The sequence below is a fragment of the Phalacrocorax aristotelis genome, chromosome 23, assembly GCF_949628215.1.
Source record: "Phalacrocorax aristotelis chromosome 23, bGulAri2.1, whole genome shotgun sequence".
NCBI lineage: Eukaryota > Metazoa > Chordata > Aves > Suliformes > Phalacrocoracidae > Phalacrocorax > Phalacrocorax aristotelis.
Window position 1 is genome coordinate 895,516 of NC_134298.1, and position 19,481 is coordinate 914,996.

Sequence of the window (19,481 nt, forward strand, 5' to 3'; positions counted from 1 at the left end):
AATTTCCCTCTGGTCTCCAGTCGGAATGTCCTCTGTCCTTTCCTTCTCCACAGGGCCATTGTTGGAAAGAGGGTCTCTTCTGGACATTCAGCCACAGGGTCTGTCCCTTCTACTCAGAACACAGCAACGTCAGGCTCCTGGGTCCTTTCATTCAGTCCCTGTTTGGTGCAAGGTCTCAGCCTCTGCCTGACACAGCATCATGCCGATGAGGTGCACAAGTACATTTGGCCTTGGCTTGGACACGAGAGGGGTCTGCGTTCCATACCAGACACCACTGATATGTAGTGAAAGCAGATCCACTCAGGGATGGCCAGCACATGGTTGGCAGGTGCCATCACTGTTGAAATGCACTCAGGGTCCTTCTGACCCTGGGAACCAGCTGCTCTGTGGTGCTAGTGGAGAGAGCAGTGGAGAGTGTCTCCGCTGTGAGCAGCATATTCCCTCCTGATGGTTGACACACAAGGACACACACATGCATATTCATGCACATGGGTGTGGAATCATGCGCGGAGTTGAGCTCTGACATGTGTTTATACAACACAGCTGCACACGAAGACAAGGAGACAGGTAGGCAGAGATGCAACCATGGCCTCTGGTGAGAACACGTGGGGACAACTGCAGCAATGGTAGAGCATTCTGGGGCAGGACGAGGCCCTGGGAATGCCCATGGCATTGTTTGTGCACTCCCAGGCTGCACAGAGTGGGGACTAGTCAAAATGGGCCAGCAATTTTTCCTGAGGGTGCTGTTACGCCGGATGGGGTCAAAACCAAGCAGAACAAGCCACACACCTGGGAAGGTAAAAAGAGTGACCATTGAGGTGAGCTGATGCGGGAGGGAAAGAGAAGGACAGGGTACATCCTCATGCACAGGAACCCTTGAGTGTCCAGCTGAGGAATGCTGGAGCTTATTCCTGAGAACAGTGCTTCAAACAGCCCCACCAGAGTGACCCAGGCTGACTTCACTTGCCTGCTCTCGACCCGTCCAGCACTTGAACTGAGTTCTGCCAGCACTGCTGCATTCCTGCCCTAGAAATTCTGGGGCCTTTCATCCCAGCTCTCACAAGAAGCCTTCAGTGGGGAATGGGCATGCTCTATACCTGGCAATGAAAAGGCAGCAGTGTTGGAAATCACAGCACAGGGATAAGAGGGACAGGACATCCCTGGTACTTCCAGCCATACTATCTCTGCTATTCTATGCTGGCTCTCTTTGCTTTATCTGTCAGTGGTGGGTTGATCTTGGCTGGCCGCCAGGTGCCCACCAAGCTGCTCTATCCCTCCATCAACAGGACAGGGGGAGAAAAACATGATGAAAAGCTCGTGGGTCAAGATAAAGGCAGGGAGATTACTTGCCAAGTACTGTCCCAGGCAAAACACACTCACCTTGGAAAATTAATGTAATTTATTGCGAATTAACTGTAAGAGAGTAGGACAGTGAAAAATAAAGCAAAACTAAAAGCACCTTCCCCCCACTCCTCCCTTCTTCCCCAGCTCAACTTCACTCCTACATCTTCTACTTCCTCCTCCCAAACACTGCAGTTAGGTGGTGAATGAGAGTTGTGTCAGTTCATCACACGTCATCTCTGATGCTCCTTCCTCCGCATCCTCTTTCCCTGCTCTAGGGCGGGGTCCCTTCCACAGGACACAGTCCTTCACAAACTTCTCCAGCATGGGAAGGACTTCCCATGGGAAGCTCACTAACTGCTCCAGCACGCATCCTTTCCACAGGCTGCAGTCCTTCAGGAACAGACTGCTCCAGCGTGGGTCCCCTGTGGGTCCACAGGTCCTGCTAGAAAAGCTGCTCCTGTGTGGGCTTCTCTCCATGGGACACAGTTTCTATCAAGAGATTGCTCCAGCTCAGCCTCTCCATGGGCTGCACCTTCCTTCAGGGCACCTCCACCTGCTGTGACATGAGGTTCTCCATGGGCTGGAAGGTAGGTATCCACTCCATCATGGATCTGCATGGGCTGCAAAGGGACAAGCTGCATCACCATTGTCTTCTCCAAGGCTGCAGGGGAATCTCTGCTCCAGCAACTGGAGCACCTCTGTCGCTGAAGTCGGGAATAAACCTCGTAACACCAATGAAGTGTTAAAAGGCAGGCATTCTTTATTCACGGCGCTGGCTGCGAGGGGGATCGCTCCTCCTAATGTACATACCTTACAGACCTTTCCCATGTGATTTATATAGACCAGAAATATACATATTCATCTTATCCATACATATTCGATATTATTCTCTTCGGTGATTGGAACAAACTCGCTCGCTTCACATCTAAATTACTGCGCAGGCTCAGTTGTCCTTTCATTGTTCTCCTCTGAGTAGGTGGTGTTACTTAGGTAGGTGGTCCGTGAGTCGGTGGCCACGATCTCCCCCTGCCAGAATTACCTCTTACCTACTTGCCTCTTAATCTTGGCAGTCCTGGCCAGTTTTCTCAGTCTGCTACACGAAACCGCATTTTGTCATCCTTTTCTGACAGCAGCGCATTGTCTATTGTTTCGTTCACATTAATGATTACCTAGGGACTGAAATACAGATCGAAGAATACACTGATTGGTATACTCCATGTCCCCAGACTTAATGTCCAGTTGGAGAGGGCTGTACAAGGAGTATAGCAACATCCATGGTTGGTTAATTCCATCACTCTGGTTACACCTCCTCCCCCTTTTCCTCACAGACCTTGGTATCTGCAGAGCGGTTTCTTTCCCATTTTCTCACTCCTCCCTTGCATTTGCTGCACAATGGTTTTTACCCCTTCTTAAATATGTTATCAAAAAGGTGCTTAAATATGTTATCACATTAGGTACAAATATGTTGCTAATTGGCTTAGCTTTGGCCAGTGGCAGGTCCATCTTGCAGCCACCAGGAACTGGACCTTGCTCCGTCCGACATAGGTGCAGCTTCTGGCATCTTCTCACAGAAGCCATCCCTGCAGCCCCTTCACTACCAAAACCTTGCCAGGTAAACCAAATACACTCTTGTTACGCTTGTATTATTATGAGCAGAAAGTGTTTTGCATGTAGGAACCTTGGCTGCAATATGAACTCGGCCAGCTCATGGTGACAGAGGAGGCTGCAGGCAGCTCCCTCTTGGTACAGGCAATTACACCACCTGCACCTGCATGCAAAACGCAAGAAAAGGCCAGCGCATCATTTCAAACTGAGGGGAAAAAAAAATAGAAAGGGTGCATGAACATTCACAGGGCAGCCAAACCATTTCTTCAGCTGCTCTGTAAGTTAATGTTGCTTCTGCATTTGTCTGCCTTTTGAAGAGAGGGTATTTAGCTCAAAGGGAGCCTAGAGACAGGTTCACTACTACATCACTTCTGACGTCTCAGTGTCTGTAGCCTGAGGGGAGTCTGTCTTGCCCCAGACATACACCCTCCCGCTGCCACATGAGTGTGGCACTGTGGCACTTCTCTCTTTGCAAGGGCTAGGGTTCTTCCTTGGAGATGGCGGAAGTCAGGCGGGAGCTTCTAACACTGCAGGATGCTTTTTCTTTTCCTTGTAACATGGGAATTCTTTCTGGGGCTGCAGCAATGGGGATGTTCTCTCTTTTTTATATTTATTACATATTGGTACAGAGCTGGGCTCCTTTGGAAACATGTGTGCGCACACCTCTATAAGTGCACACGTATGGGTTGATCTTTGGGTGAGCGTAAGCTCACGTGTGCGGTTGTGCTCGTGTGTGTGAATTTGTGCGCACACTGCAGGGGAAATTCAGATTGTAACTGCTCAGCAGTGGTAACCTGTGACCAAGGAACGATCTGCCACGCAGGGAAAATGGCCCAAATGCAGAAAGGGTTAAAGTGGCTGGCAGCAGGAATGCCAGAGACAGAAGGGTCCCTGAAAGGCAGTGCAGTTTCCCTTGGTGACGGTGTTGAGACAAGAACCAGGCGCAGCACTGTCCTGTAGCAATCCTGGAATGTGAATGCTCAGTGGCCACCTTTGGGCAGCAGAGCTGGTGCTGGAGGATGGACCCAAAGCCAGGCTGAGGTGCCTCATGCAGCACTCATAGGATTGGTGCTGCTGCCGGTGTATATAAGGAGTTGGCTCTGGATGCACATTTGCAGACTCCTTGTAGAAGTGCTTACAGTGGTAGGACTCTACCCAATACATCGATCATTTGGTGGGATTTGTTTTTCATATCTAAGCAGGAGTCTGACCTCACACATATTTGCGTGTGTGCATGCCTGTGAGTGTGCATACCTCTGTGTGCGTATAGGTGTGCATGAGTGTGCACCCCTGAGGGTAGATCAAAGGTATTGCTAGAGTCAAGGTACACCACAGCCAGTGGCCCTCCCCTTCCCCGCAATGCCAGTCACCTCCTCATAGAAAGCAATGGGGTTGGTGAAGAATATTTTGCCCTCAGTTGTCTCATGTGACCTGCTCCCAACCCTCTTTCTGCCTTCCGTGAGTTGAGAAAAGGCTTCTGAGAGTATTTGCTTCATGTTCATCCCAGGGACTGAGAAGTGACTGCCCAGTCAGCTCCTTGAACACCCTCGGATGCATCCCAAGCAATCCCATGAACTTGTGTATGTCCCAATGGTGGGAAGAGCTCCTTAGCTCTTTCTTCTTCTACTGTGGCTGCTGCGTCGCTCCCACAGAGTCTGCGGGGGACTGAGGGATGTGGTAGGCCTGAGGAGAAGCCGTAGCACTAAACACTGAGGACAAACAGGCATTGAGTACGTGAGCCTTTTCCCCGTCATTTGTCACCAGGTCCCCTTCCTCACTGAGCAATAAGCCCACATCTACTTAGCCTTCCAAGCACCCCCATCCCACGGTTAAACCCCATATCCATGTCCAAGGTACTCGAGGACAGACAGATGGCAGGGAGAAAGCTTTAGTGTGGGTGAGTGGGCTCAAGATGGGCACGTTACTCTCATTAGCTGCGTATGCCCTTCACACCAAGTGCAGATCAGTCTCCCCTCAACCACGTTGAAGCCTTGGGCACAGGACTTGCAGAAGATGACTCTGTCAAGTCTAACACCTGTGTGGTGACCCTGGACAGTGTAGACAGCCTCTCTTTGGTTGTGAGGCTTCTCAACTAACTCTAGGTGCCTAGAGGTCAAGACTTGTGCGTGTGCGAGTGTGTGTGCTGTTTATGCCAGCTGTCTAGTCTGGCATCCATCCTCCAGTAAATCAACTTCTTCCCAATGTTCTCCCTCAGCCAAGGGGTCCATGGCTTCATGTGGAGGATGGTGCACGAAGAGAAGTTGTTGGATCATTTCCATTGGCTGAGCACCTGGTGAGTGAAGCCCACCCAAGACACGTAGCATAGACTTCCAATGCCTTGCATATTTAAGGGGATTAAGGAGGATTTCCTCTGCTCTTGAGCCACATGAAATTCCTGGTATGTAAATGCCTAAAGAGGAAGAAAGGAGGGAAAGGGATCCTTCAGGTGGTGATGCAGCTCCACCTGTCTTAGACACCCAGCTGAGGATGAAACCGATTCTCCCCTAGAGAGCTGATGAAGAATCCCCCCTTGTCTGCAGGGAGGGCTTGGATGAGACCCCTCGGTTCAGCTGGCTTCTCAGCAGAGCTGCCTTGGAGGGGATTCAGCTCAGAGACTTTTGCCTTCAATCACTGAGGCATGGATACCTCTTCCCAAGTTGAGATGTCCGACTTATCCATCGGAGCCGCTCGCTGGACTCCTGCCTGAGTCCTCAGAAACAACCTGGCACTTCTAGAGGGCTTTTAGGCCTGTATACGAGGCAAGCTGAGCCATTTCTCTCTCACAACTGTTTTTCTCCACCCAAAGAAGGGGGGTAAGCTGAGGAGCTGCGATAAGAGTATTTCATCATACACCTTTCAACTTGGTCAGCAGAAGTCCTTCCCCCGACTCTGAGATGGCAGAATTACAGAGAGGTGCATCTTACCCTTCATAGACATGCTGAGAAGCAGATGTCAGTGGAGATAATGGAGCTATTTCCAAAAGCTTCCTGTGCTGAGACGTGGAAGAGAGCAAATAGACAAGACCACGAGTCCTTGTGTAATGACTGTCATGCTAGTCTGCTGCCCTGTGCTGCTGCCATCTCAGTTGGAAGCCCCTGTGATCAACTGAAGAGGTCAGAAAATCTCTTCCAGCGCCACGTTGTCATGATGGTTTTTCTGTTCCCTTGGTCTCATTTACTGAGATTGCAACTCCGTATTTCCTGCCTTGAAGAGTGCAGGGATGTTCTTCCCTTCCTCTGCAACAGCCTTTCAGGTAGCTGGAGACCCTCAGCCTGCTCTCCACAGTTTCCTAAGTGGGATTTTCATCTCATGGAAGCAATTGCATTCCACATCATCTGAAGGAAATGCCCGCGCTCGATCTAAGAAATAATTCCCCATGGTCATTTGATGGTGTAGGCCTGACCTTCAGGGTCAGATCTAAGTGTCCAAATGTGTTTCTGCAGCAAAGGGTTTCCCCATCAATTTTAACTTAGCGTACGTGCTGTTTCCCTGTGCTCTGCACCAACTACTTTGTCAGGGATGATGGCTTTGTTGCACTACTAGTAGCATCTGAAGGACCAGCACAGGCATGCAGACTCACACAGAAACTTTCCTGGCTCTGCAGATGAACCTCGGTGCTTGGGGGGCACATGGCAAATGGGACAAGTGTGGAAGAAAGAATTTGTCCTTCTTGGTTTCCCAGGCAGGTGGCATTCCCAGGTCTCCCCTGTGGTGGTATTTGCACTGACGTACTCCCTGACAGTAAGAGGCAAGGCATCCACCATAGCCCTCATGTGGAAGAACAGCAACCTCCCTACCTCGGTGTACTTCTTCCTCTGTAATCTCTCCTTTCTGGAGATGTGGTACGCTATGGGTGTTGCTCCCACAGCCATAGGAGGCATGCTGGGGACTAGCGAGACCATCTCCTCCAGTGTCAGCATCCTCCAGTTGTTCTTTCTTCTCTCCCTAGGATCCACTGAGTGTTTTCTCCTCTCTGTCATGGCCTATGACCACCACTTAGCCATGTCCTGCCCCTTGAGATACAGCTCTGTCATGAGCAGTGTCCTCTCTGCTCGGCTGGCACTCAGCTCCTGGCTGGGAGGCTTTCTGGCCATCTCGCTGCTGACCTTTCTGACATCCAGACTAACGCTAGGTGCTCCAGATGTCATCAATCATTTCCTCTGCAATATAGATTCCTGCCTTGCCCTCTCCTGCAGTGACATACGGCCCATGGAGCTAGTGGCCTTGTCTCCGTAATTATTGTGGTGGCCTCCTGTGTGCTCACCCTTCTGTCCTACATGTACGTCACCCCTTCCATGCTGAGAATCCAGTCAGCCCATGGCCAGAAAAAGGCTTTTCCATTTGCTCTGCCCATCTCCGTGTCATCATGATCTGGTACGGCTCCACCCTGTTCTGTATGTCAAGCCATCGGCTGAGAACTCCTGGACCTGAACAAACTTGCGATTACCTTTAACACAGCCTTAACTCCTTGTTGAACCCCTTCATTTACACACTCAGGAAGAAAGAAGTGAAGCAAGCTCTGGGGTGGGCTTCCCAGAAGAAGTGAAGTGGCTTCTCAAAGAGCCTCAGTGGAAGCAAACAGATTCACCCGCTCCCTCCCACAGCTTCTGCCCTGCAGAAGGTCCTCACGGAGGTGTAAGTGCACCTGAGCATCACAGGGAGGGAGAAGCCACCAATCCCACAGTGAGCTCATCTCACTCACCTTACAGCCATCTTAGGCTGGGCTGAGCCTCGGTTCTGATGCTCCCACCTCCCTCTGTTCACTCCTGGGTAAATTCAGAAGGCCTCACAGTGCTCTAAAGACCAGTGCTTGGAAAGGGTCACAAACCCCATCCAGACACAGTGCAACAGAACCCTGGAGGAGTGGTCCTCACACAGGTTTGTATTCCAGTTTCCCAAGTCCTTCATTTTGTCAGGGATTCATATCAATCCCCTAAAGAAGTCCCAGCAGCCGGCTCACTGCTTTAGGAAATGGACATGTATTTCTCCATTTAGTCCCACGTTTTCTGGATGCATCTATGCCCCATCCTCATGGCTGTTTGGCAGAATCATGCCCTGGTTCAAGATAAAATCTGGCAATGTCTGGCATCGCTACCTAGAGCCAGTATTCCTAGCATAAGACAGTCAACAAAATATGCACTCCCCTTCCTTCCCTCTATCCAGTATCTGAATGGACTTGTACATCTCTAATGCAAAACATCCAAATCACTATGCCTCACACTAAATGAGTCTGGGCAATTCCACATCTACACCCCCACACTGGGCTGTAACAGTCCGTCCTTCCTCACATTTTGGGCTTTGCTGTGGAATCACTTCAATGAGATTGGCAAAGTCCCCAAACTGCAGAGCTGTGAAATGCCGGCTGGGTAGCAAGACTCTCTCTACGCTCACTGGGAGGATGTTAGCACTTCCAAGGGGCACTTGCTTTTCCCCTTCCTATGAGTGTCATTTCAGAAGAGATGAATCACACTCTCAAAGCTCTTCTTCCTGCTCACTGACAGCAAAGGGAGTCCACATGACCATAAGGAGGAGGCATCAACGTGCCAGGCACACCTTGATGAACAGTGTGGCATCGATTTTGCCTGAGTGTAGAGCTCTCCAGGTGAGATGATTGAGTCCAGACCGAAATTCTAATCCTCCCTTCTGCAAGCAGTGGTGCTTCGGGAGGCGATTCTCCTGTGTCCACCTGTCCTGGGCACTTGGCTCTTAGACCTGCAGCCAGGCCCAGGCACCAGTGCCCAAGGACAAGCTGATGCCCACCCTTGTCAGCTGGGCTCTCTTTCCCAATGGCATTTGGGAAAATCCCTGGGACAGCCCACTGGGGATGGAGAAAGAGCCTGAGCCTGTCTCCACCCTTGAGTAGCCCTCACTGTTTGTCATTCCTTGCTTTTGGGGGAGAATTGTGTCAGTGGAGTGTTGAAGCCCTCTGCAGCCTCAGAGAGCAACCAAAAGCAGGACCTGAAATGTCCAAGGGACCCGAGGCACAGTGGGGTGCAAGCCACTGAGGGCTGCCGGCCATTCCCCATCAACGCTGCCTAGAGCCCTCTGAGGTAAATAGGGGCATGCAAAGCCTCCAACAGGGCTGGTGGATCAGACCCACATCGCCTGGGAAGGCAGGCCATCCTGGAACAGCAGTGGGACAACAACCAAGTACCCTAGGCTTTCTCAGGTGAAGGGGATCATGCTTCATGAGCAACAGACTCCAATTCAGAGGGTAGGATCCAGCTGGAAAGTCAGCACCCTCCAGCTGAGCTTCCCCATGCAGTGCTGGGGTGGGATTGCCTGAGCATGGATTCAGGGACATAGGGTTCCCTCTCAGCTCGGCACTAGTGATTTCCATGAGAAGGAGAAGAAACATGGAAAGGAATGGGACCACTCGCTGGCACAGGGAAGGGGAACAAGAAGACAAACTGACAGGTTACCTGCCCTGGGTACTCACTGCAATGTACCAGCTATTTTAAGCAGCAGGCATTCCCAAGCCTGGTTTGGTTTGTTTATGGTGTAGCCTCCAATGGGTCTGCCCCAGGTCAGGTTTCTTTGTCCATTTTCATCATCAAAGACCCTGGATCTAGACACAGCTGTAAAATCCAGGCTGGCATGTGCTTTGCAGGTGCACAGGCTGGGGAGGCAGAGGCCCAGCCTCACCACAGCCCCCAGGTGCCATTGCTGGCCAGGCTGAGCTCAGGGCTGCATGCAAGCAGTGGCAGGGAGGGAACCACTCCTCAGAGCACCCCACCACGTTTCTGTGCAGCGCTGCAAGCTGTGGGCACCAGCGTGGGCTCAGTGTACAGAAATAGGCAGCGCTGTCCTGGAGCTCGGCACCCTGCACATCCAGAGACACCTGGGAGTCCTCTGCAGACAGCTTGGAGGAGAACCTCCCTGAATCCACCTGAGGTTTCCATTTGTCCAGCCGCAGCAGCACCTGAGGGGACTGGGTCTGGCGCTGCTGGTACCAGAAGATGTAAGGATTGGAATAGCTGGTGGAGAAGTTGCAGTGCAGAGTTGCATTGTGTCCCTCCTGGACGGTCATTTTTGCTGGGAACTGGAGCACAGTGTCCCTTTGGGCATGACCTGTGAAGCCAGAAGGAGTTTTCAGCTTTGCTTGCCTGTGTACCTTTCTGTCTATCACTTCGTCAGCCTGCTCACTGTCCCCAGTTTCCATATCACTTCTCCAAGCCTCTGAAAGGCTGAGCTGGTTGGCCCTGCACACTGCTTTCTGCAGGTTCTTGCCGCTCCTCACACCCCAGATCAGCCTGCTTTTCAGCCATACTCACTGGTCTTTCAGTCCACTCATTCTCCCCACATCTGCCCCTGACCTATGTTAGCTACTGGTCTCTCCTTCCGCAGCAGAAGACATCAGCTGTTCCTCTCCCACCTCTCACCACATCATCTTGCTCGAAGAGTTCCTCCATATGACACAGCGCATCCTCTGCCCTTGCCCTGTCCTTGTATGGCATTTCAGCTCTTCTTGCATTGAGTTAGCCTGCTCCATGTGTTGCCCAAGGTTTACGACCACCCCTACAGACATTGGTAGCATTGTATCCAATACACCTAGGAGAGAAGCTCCTATATGCCGCATTGCTCCATTCTCTAGCATCTTTCTTTCCTTCAGGCTTCATCTGTGTTAGCAGCACACTCAGGAATGCTGAGTGCCTGCGAATTTCAGGGGAGTTCTTATTGCTCCTCTGATGCCCATTACTTCTGACATCTCCCAGGTTATTTGCTGTAGCCATCTGCAGCCCCTACTCTCCCTACAGAAACACTCGCAGATCCCCCACGGAGCCAGGACTCACATCTCCTCCCTTCCACCACCAGCTGCACAAACTCTGGCCTCATTCTCCCAGCTTGAAAGTTGCATCTCACCAAAGTCTGCCAGTTCCACCAGGGCTGCCAGGAAAATGAGGACCATGTCACACTCTCCCTTCATGGAGTGCCTAGGGACCTGCCAGCATGAGGGTTCTGATGCTTGCAACCCTACCTCTTCTTCTGCCTCTGCCAGACCAAAGAGGCCTCCAAACCACAGCCCAGAGGGTGGAGCAGAACTCCCTCCCTGCTGCTCCAGGCAGGCCTCTTTGGGTCTGTCCCCCAGCCTCTACCACAAAAAGGCTCTCTAGCGAGGTAACCGGCTCATGTCAAAGGGACAGGCATCCCTTGTGAATGTCTGACATCAACCACCTAGCCAGCTGCACAGGCCTGCACCCAGCTCTGCAGGAGATGGAGAAGGCACCCCTGTGCCCACCCGTGTCCACCCTGTCCCTGGGAGTGCCTGGATGGAGAGAGGACCTGGCACACACTGAAGTGCCTGGCCCCAGGGCTGGCACACTCTCTCCCCTCTCCTCTGCCCATAGAGAAGGCACTCCAAGAGCAACATCTCTGTAAAGTGCATCTGCTGCAGAAACCAGCTGCACAGGGACAGACAAACTCCCTCACTCTGGCAGGGGGAGGACGCGGCACACAGCTCCCTGTTGTACAGGCAGTCCCTCTTTGTCCCTTCACCTACCCACAACCTCCAGCAGCTTGTCCCGCCTTGGGCCCCAGAACCACAATACCCAGGCAAGCAAAACGGTCACTTGATTTCATATCTTCTGCTGTTGGCTGCCGGGAGCAGGGCTCCTCTGCCCCTTCTCACCCAGGCCCCTTTGCTCACAGAGTTGGCAGGGACTGCACGAAGCAGGTTATTAGCAGAGCAGCCCCCATTCCAACCTTGCTCCCACGGGCACTTCAGGGTGCTGCTCTTCAGTTGAGGCCATGGCAGAATGACAGTGGGCTGCCCTCTGCTCTCCAGTGACTGCAAACCTGCCAGGAGTTCCTTTGTAATACAGCTCTAGCTGCCACAACATTCCCCGGCTGAGGCAGGGAAGAGGGCTGTACCTTTCCTCTCTGCCTCTGAAGCCTCTGAGCATGGACTTGCCAGCTCTGCCAGCTCCTACAGCCACACAGGCCTCACTGGGGACTGGCTGGGCCCAGCACCCCATGCCCAGAGGCCTCCTTCCAGCTCTCACTCGCCTCAGACCTTCAGCCCCGTAGGGCAACCTAGCTCATCGCTTTGTGGCGCTCGGTCTGAGGTTAAGGGGAGTCCTGTGCAACAACCTCTATGCCCCAAACACCGGCAACTGCGGGATCCACGTGAAGGTGTCTCTGACAATCGGGATCTCCTTCTCATATTGATGCTGAGGTAGAACTGCTGCATCTACAGGATGCCTTTCGACCAGCAGCAGGAGTGCCTGGGAAGTGGACTGTGGAGCTGGAGGGCCGAGTTAGGAAGTGTGTATCTGAGCCCAGAGTTTGACAAAGTCACCAGTAAAAACCACTTCTGCTTGTGGTTTCAAAGCAGTGGCTTGTGTTAGCACTTAATCATTTGGGCCTTGGTGTTCTAAGAGGGCCTGGCTATGTTAGTGGGGCAAAAGAGATGCCCAGCCCCTGCTCGCTGAGCAGCAGCAGCGCCCGGTCCCTGCGGCAGGAGGGTCTCTGCTGCCCGCCTGCCCGTGCCGAGCAGCAAGGCGCTGCTCCTCGCCGGGAGCCGGCGGGGCCGGCGGCTGCAATCGCTCCTTCCCGGGCACGGCCGGACACGGCCACCGCTCCGCTCGCGCTCCCTGCCCCGCTGCCGCTGGCGCCGCCGCTGTCGCGGGGGATTCCTGTCTGCGTCGCGGTGGGAGGGCGGGGGCCGGTGCCGCTACCGGGGCCGGTCGCTCGGGGGAAGCGCCCCGGGGCCGGGCGGGGCAGGGCGGGGCCGGGCGGGGCCGGGCGGGGCCGGGCGGGGCCGGGCGGGGCCGGGCGGGCGGAGCGGCAGCGCCCCCTGGCGGGCCCGCCCGGGGCCGTCCCCCCGCCCCCGCCCCACACGCCCGGCCCCGCCCGCGCCGGTTCGTGCCCGGCCGCAGCCCCGGCTCCTCTCCCCGTGTCTCCCACGGCGCAGTAATACACCGCCGCGTCCCCGCGCCGGGGCCGGGCGAGCCGCAGGACGCTGGACCGGCGGTCTGGGGCCACCCACAGCCGCCCCGCGGGGTCCCGCAGCTCTTTGGCCTCTTTAAGAGAGAACGCAATGAATGTGGGTCTTCTGCCCGGGAGCTGACGGTACCAGTAGATATAGTCGGTGATCTTTATGTTGGGGTGTGAGCAGGTGATGTTGATGCCGGTGTCCTCGGTGGTCTCTGCCGACGGCTCCTGCTGCACCTGGGCTCTGCCAGCAGCCACTGCCAAGAAAAGGGAAGGAAAGGACAAGGGTTGTCAAAGATCGCCCAGCTCCGATGGCTCTTTTAGGAGGGAATCATCAGGAAGAATGGCAGCGAGACAGGACAGGAACAGATCGGGACATGCACCTATGAGCAGAGATGGAGAGCGATCCTGGCGTGGGTGTGTGGTGCGACAGGAGAAGGCTGGGAGGGAATTTGAAATTCATGCATGCAGATATTAGATAAACGTCAGGGGCATGGATAGATGGATGGAGAGAGGAAGAGCAGGGAGAGTGGGTGTGAGAGTGAAGGACAGAGGGCTACCCTCAGGGCAACGGTAGCTGCTGAATGTACAGGGAAATGCAGGCGTACGTGCAGGCAGCCGTTACTGACAGAAATGAAGAAGAAATCAGGAGAATAAAAAGAACAGGGAAGAGGAACGCCGGATGGCAGAGAGGCAGGGAGGGGGAAAGACAAGCTCAAGGAGGAGAGGGAAGAGTTGGCGCCGGGCGCCCTGGGGAAGAGCCCGGGCACCGCCCCGGCCCCCACCCACCGCCGCCAGCCCCGCGCACCCAGGAGCACGGCGGCCAGCCCCGCCAGCCCTGCGCCCCGGCACCGCCGCATCCCGCCGCTCCGCCGCCCGCGCCTCGCTGCGCCCCGCCAGCCCCGGCTCTCTGCTCCGGCCGCGCCGCCTCCTCTCGTCTCCCCTCCCCTCCTCTCCTGTTGTCTCCCTTCCCCTCCTCCCCGGGGCTGCGCCCTGCGCCGGCGCCGCTCGGGGTCTCGCCCGGGCCTTGGCAGACGCAGAGCAGGTCCGAGGGCGGCGGGGAGGGGCGGTCGTCGGCATTGCTGCCCACGGGGGAGGCGGGGCTGGAGCGGGCGCGACAGGAGCGCGATGGCACCAGGCAGTGCGGGGCTGACACGCTATGGTCTCACTTTGACCCGATAATCTATGGCCTCCTGCCCGTCTTTCTCAGGCAGCTGGGGGCGCCGGAATTCTCCATCAGGGTACGCGGTCATAAGAACGGGCAAGGGTCGCGAGAGGCAGAGGTCCCGGCTGGTCTCAGCACCCCGGGCTCACCCACTCCGAGCCTGTCACAGAGACCATCCCTGCTGGCAGAGGGAGCACTTCCTCTGGCGGCACAGCCCGGTTGTGGGATTCCCCGGGGCTGCCCGGGGCTGGGGGTTCCCTGTGGCACCAGTACTACCCTGATGAAGGAAGGGTTGGGAGAAGTACCTTCCTCAGGGAAAGCACGGCCCCGGCATGACATCTCCCACCTGCTTTGGAGCCATGCAGATGCACTCTGCATTTGCGGAGCACAGGTGTAGGACAGACAGAAGGTGGGAGCTGAGAAGGCAGCGTGGCAAATCAGCTTCCTGAAATAACCACCACCTCAAGGACCTGGGACATGAGAGGAATGGATTTGGGAAGCAACTGTGCCTCCAGGGAGAGTACAAGGGCTACACTAGAGCGTCAGCTCAAAAGCAGCTCCACTGAGAGGGGAATCAGCTCCGGCTGTGCTCTCCCAGCAGAGCTCCCTGGCACTGATCTCACCGAAGGTCACTACAGGGAAGGGAGGAAGCCCTCAGCTGCCCTGTCTCCAAGTCAGACCTGAGCCCAGGCAGGCAGACATTCAGGCAGGGACATGGGCTCAGGAACTTTACACACTATGTCCAGTCCTTGTCAGAAAGGAGCTCTCTCCTAGACACCCCTGCAGGACAGCAGGATGCCATCTCAAATGCAATGTCCCTTCCCTCCCAGGGGCAGTTGCTGGGCACTCAGACCAAGATTCCTGTGCGGGGCATGAAGGCATTTGTGGGCTGAAGTCCAAAGCAGTCATTGGTCCTTTGGCTTTGCTGTGCAAGCCACAGGGTCTGTCCTTCCACTCACAGCACAGCTATAGCAGCCTTCATGTTTGATTTGCTCAGCATCTGTCTGGGACAAGGTTTCAGCCCCTGCCTCATGCAGCACCTGGTCGATGCATAAATACGTTTGGCATTGGCTTGGACATGAGAGGGGCCTGTGTCCCATACCAGGCACCACCGTTACGGCATTGGAAGCAGGTCCACTCTGCAGGGATGGCCAGCACAATGCTCAGCACGATTCTTCAGCCTTTCTCCTTGCCCATAAAGCAATCCCCATCCTTTTGAACTCTGTAGCTCTGGGAGAACTGCTATGTCCTGGCGTGGAGAGGCAGGGTGGGGGACTGCCAGCCGTGCTGAGGCACTCCCAATTTGTTTGTACTGAGTAAAACTAAGGATCCAACCTGGAGTGAAACCATCCCTGCTGTGGTCTGAAATTGGCAGCAGCGGAGTCTGAGCTTTGGAGGGGCAGGAAAAGGAGGGCTCAGGGGACAGAGGCTGCATTTCCACGCCTCTTCCCTGCACAGATGTCTAGTAGTCTGGTGCCATCGCTGCTCAAGTACACTCAGTCTCCTTCTGACCCTGGGAAAATGCTGCTTTGTGGTGCTCATGGACAGAGCAGTGGAGAGTGTCCCTGCCATGATCAGCACATTTCCTCATGATGAGGGACACAGAAGGACACACACACTTATACATATCACTGTGGAATTACACACAGATCTCTTCTTCTGCGTGCATCCACACCAACCTGGCTGCACACAAGCGCACACAAGACAGGGGCACATGGAGGAACACAACCAGTCATGGGCCTTGCTTAGGACAGCTGGAGACAACCACAGGAGGACTAGAGCATTGTGGGGAAGGACAAGGCACCAGGCATGCCCATAGCATTGGTAGTGTGCTCACAGGCTTCACAGAGACAGGACGAGTCAAAACACGCCAGACTTTTTTCCTGAGGGTGTTGCTATGCAGGATGGGGTCAAAACCTGCAGACAACCCCTGGATGTCCAGCTGAGGATCGCTGGAGCTTCTTCCTGAAAACAACACTTCAAACAGCCCCACCAGAGTGACCCAGGCTGATGCCAGTTCCCTGCTCTGGATCCATCCAGTAGTTGAGCTGAGTCGTCTGCCAGCACTACTGCATTCCTGCCCTAGAAATCCTGGGGCCTGTCATCCCAGTGCTCAGAAGAAACCGCCACTGGGGAATGGGCATGGCACAAATCTGGAAATGAAAGAGCGGTAGCGCAGGAAATCACAGCACAGCACATATCATTAGCTGCGATAGTTTGCATTCAATATGAACTTGTCAGGAAATTGTTACCTCTGCAAAGGGCACCTGCGTTCCTGTGGCAATGAAAGGCAGGTATAAAGCGAGCCTGAGTCCCTGCTCTCTCATCCACTTCTCTTGCCTCTCCTTCTCCTTGGGAACAAGTGAGCCTTGAGCCCTTTCTCCTCCTTTTCCAAAGTGAGATCTCTCCTTGGTGGACATTTGAGCTGATGTTGTCTGGTCCTGTGCTGGGCCCTGGAGCTCCTTGTCATGGGAGAGGGAATGAGGAGGAATGTGTGCTAGAGAGAGGATGGGATGTGGCTGAGGGGGCTCTTGGTTAAAGAACTAGGAGAAAGCAACCAGGGCAACGCTGCTCTTTGTAGGAGAATGAAGACAGTGTGGCTCCTGGCACAGTTTTCAGCTGCCCGCTCGGTAGTCAACTTGGCTGCTCCTCACACAAGGCTGTGTTCTGCTTCCTCCCTACCCTCTATAGGAGGTGCATCTCTGGACCCAAGACATGTCCTGCTACAGCCAGCACCTGCAATGCTGGCCCTGCGGCCCGACCCCGCTGGCCAACAGCTGCAATGAGCCCTGTGTCAGGCAGTGCCAGAACTCCACTGTCGTCATTGAGCCCCCGGCTGTGGTGGTGACCCTGCCCGGCCCCATCCTCAGCTCCTTCCCACAGAGCACCGTGGTGGGCTCGTCCACCTCTGCTGCTGTTGGCAGCATCCTGAGCTGTGATGGAGTGCCCATCTCCTCCGGGGGCTTTGACCTCTCCTGCATTACAAGCCACACTGTGGCAGAAGGTGCCCCCCCTGCTAAAGCCACAGGTGACAGCCTGGGCAAGGATCCCCAGGAACCCAAAAGCTCATGCTGGACTGAGGACAGTGCTCCTGGCCATTGATTTCAGAGAGGTTGAGCATCTACTGCTGCCCTTCCAAAGGAGGCCTTCTGGGGCTCTCTGGAAACATTGACAAGGTCTGACTTCCCTACCTTACTCTCTCTTCCATCTCTTTCTTGTCTTCTGTTCTTCTGGTCTGTAAGACCTGCAAAGACAACACGGGGCACCTGCTGGCCCCTATCCCTCCATATGGCAGGCCTGTGGGATCTCCAGTGTGCGTGATGGATGCAGGCTTTCAGCAGCCGCTGGTGCTCTCCCTGCACTGGCCACCTCCTCTAGAATTGACTCATTTCCCCCTTCAGAGTCATTAAAGTTTTCTGCATCCCAGCCTCTGCCTCCACATAATCCTTTTCTTGGTGGACATTGTCTCGTATTGCAAAGGATGAACGGCATTGTCTTCTGTGGCAGGCGGTAAGGCGGGGGCACAATCAGAAGAGGAAAGGGGATGGTGGGATTCAAGACAATGGGTCCCTTCCAGTCACTGCCTCTTGGAGCAGGAGAAGACATACTCAGCTCCTCCACAGCCAGTGGCAATCAGGCCCTGTATTCTGCAATCTCTGATCAGATACAGTCCCTTGGCCTCAGAGCATGTCCTACAGACAGGGAGGTTGACCACCGCTTTCCCTTAGAGTGGAGTCTGGTGATGCCAGAGAATCTGAGAGGCTCGGAGAGCTCACAAGCCTGTGAAGAAGGGAGTTCCTGCTGCTTCGGGTAGCCCTGTGCTGGGAAAAGAAACTCAGTCAGTAGATGGCCCCAAAGGATGCAGGAGTGGGAATGGTGTGAGAAAAAGCCTTCAAAAGAACCCCAGACCTTCTCCTCCTCATCCTGCCACCTGTCCCAAGAATGAGGGGGCATGGCCTGCACCCAAGGGCAAGGGTAGCAAGGGCACGTCACCTATAAACCCCCACCCTCTAAACAGTTCTCTGCACAGCCCAGCGGTTACACAGATGTGCAGGGCTAAGGTGACTCACAGGCTGGTGATGAAATCAGCCTGGCCAGGCCACACACCAGGGCCCTCATGCCCCTCACACACCCCCAGATCCCACCACACAGGGTACCCCAAGGGCAGCAGCCAGTGCCCAACCTCCCACTGCTGCTCTGTCATGCCTGGCCTTCCCCCAGCCACGAGGCAGCTTTCCCCAAGGCCAGCCCTTCTCCTGGCAGGGCCTGTTGCCCACCTCTGCCTGGTGGTCTGCTCCCCCACTGAGATCTTGGATCGAGCTGTACAGCCTGCTCCCACTGCAGAAGAAATGAGGTGGGGCTGGGGGAAGGCCGTGAGGCCTTGGCTGGGGTGGCCTCTCCTGGCTCCTGCACGGTGTCTAGCCCCAAGCTCCTGTCAGCACACCCCAAGGCTGCAGCTCTCACAAACACAATGGTCAATGCACCCAAACCCTCCAGACACCAAGTGCCCCACTCAGCACCCCCAGCACGGTGGCCTTTCTCCCTCTATCTCCAAAAGCTATCTCAGGAACCAACAAATTCAGTTTCTTGCCACACTGCCCATCCCATCTCATAAAATGGCTTTTGAAAAGCTTGTTGTGGGAAAGAAAACACACTCAAACCTGTCCTGGTTTATCTCCAGTCAGCAACTAAGCACCACACAGCCGCTCGATCACTCCCCCTGCCCCAGTGGGATGGCGGAGAGAACTGAAAGGGCCAAAGTAAAAAAACGTGTGGGTTGAGATAAGAACAGTTCAATAATTAAAATGAAACAGTAAAAGTAGTGGTAGTCATAGTAATAATAATAATATAATGAAAAGGAAAATAGCAAGAGAGAAAGCAAGAGGTGAAACCTCGGGAGGAGGGAAATAAACAACAAGTGATGCAACCTCTCACCAGCCCTTTTCTGTGTGTTGTCCTTCCCTCTGGGGACACTCTCCCAAGCGGTCACTGAGCAAGCTGTTGATCTAGGCTGACCAGAGTGGAGGCAAAAGAGGAGCCTTCACCTTTCCCAGAGGAAGGGGAGTGTGAGGCACCGTGCTGTGAGCCCGTTTAGGGCACTGTTCCTGGGTACTGTGTGTGGTGGTGCAGCCCCCCTTGGCCACTCTGAGATCCCAGGATGAGCCCTATTCTGTTGTTTTCTTAGTCATAATGCCTTGGGCCCCAGGCAGTCGCTGTCCACACCTTTACCCACAGAGGGGTTGGAGAGGATCTTCCCCCTGTGGAAGGGGACCTGTGGAACTGCTGCAGGAAGGTGATGGGCCCACGGAAACACCCCTGCCCAAGGCTGTGCTCAGGGATTGGTTTGGCGGCAGAGACATGACCCACTCTCTGACCCTGCACATCTTCAAACTCCTCACAAGCAAAGCCCAAGAGGGGAGGCAGGAAAAGCTAC

The 19,481-nt window shown here is 54.6% G+C and overlaps 1 protein-coding gene and 1 pseudogene across 1 annotated transcript in view; one reads left to right on the forward strand and one right to left on the reverse strand.

The window, feature by feature from the left end:
- The window catches only part of LOC142068101 (T cell receptor alpha chain MC.7.G5-like), a 532,408-nt gene that overhangs the window by 346,784 nt on the left and 166,143 nt on the right, over positions 1-19,481 (reverse strand). The window lies entirely within an intron of this gene.
- Positions 6,479-9,103, forward strand: LOC142067807 (olfactory receptor 6F1-like; annotated as a pseudogene).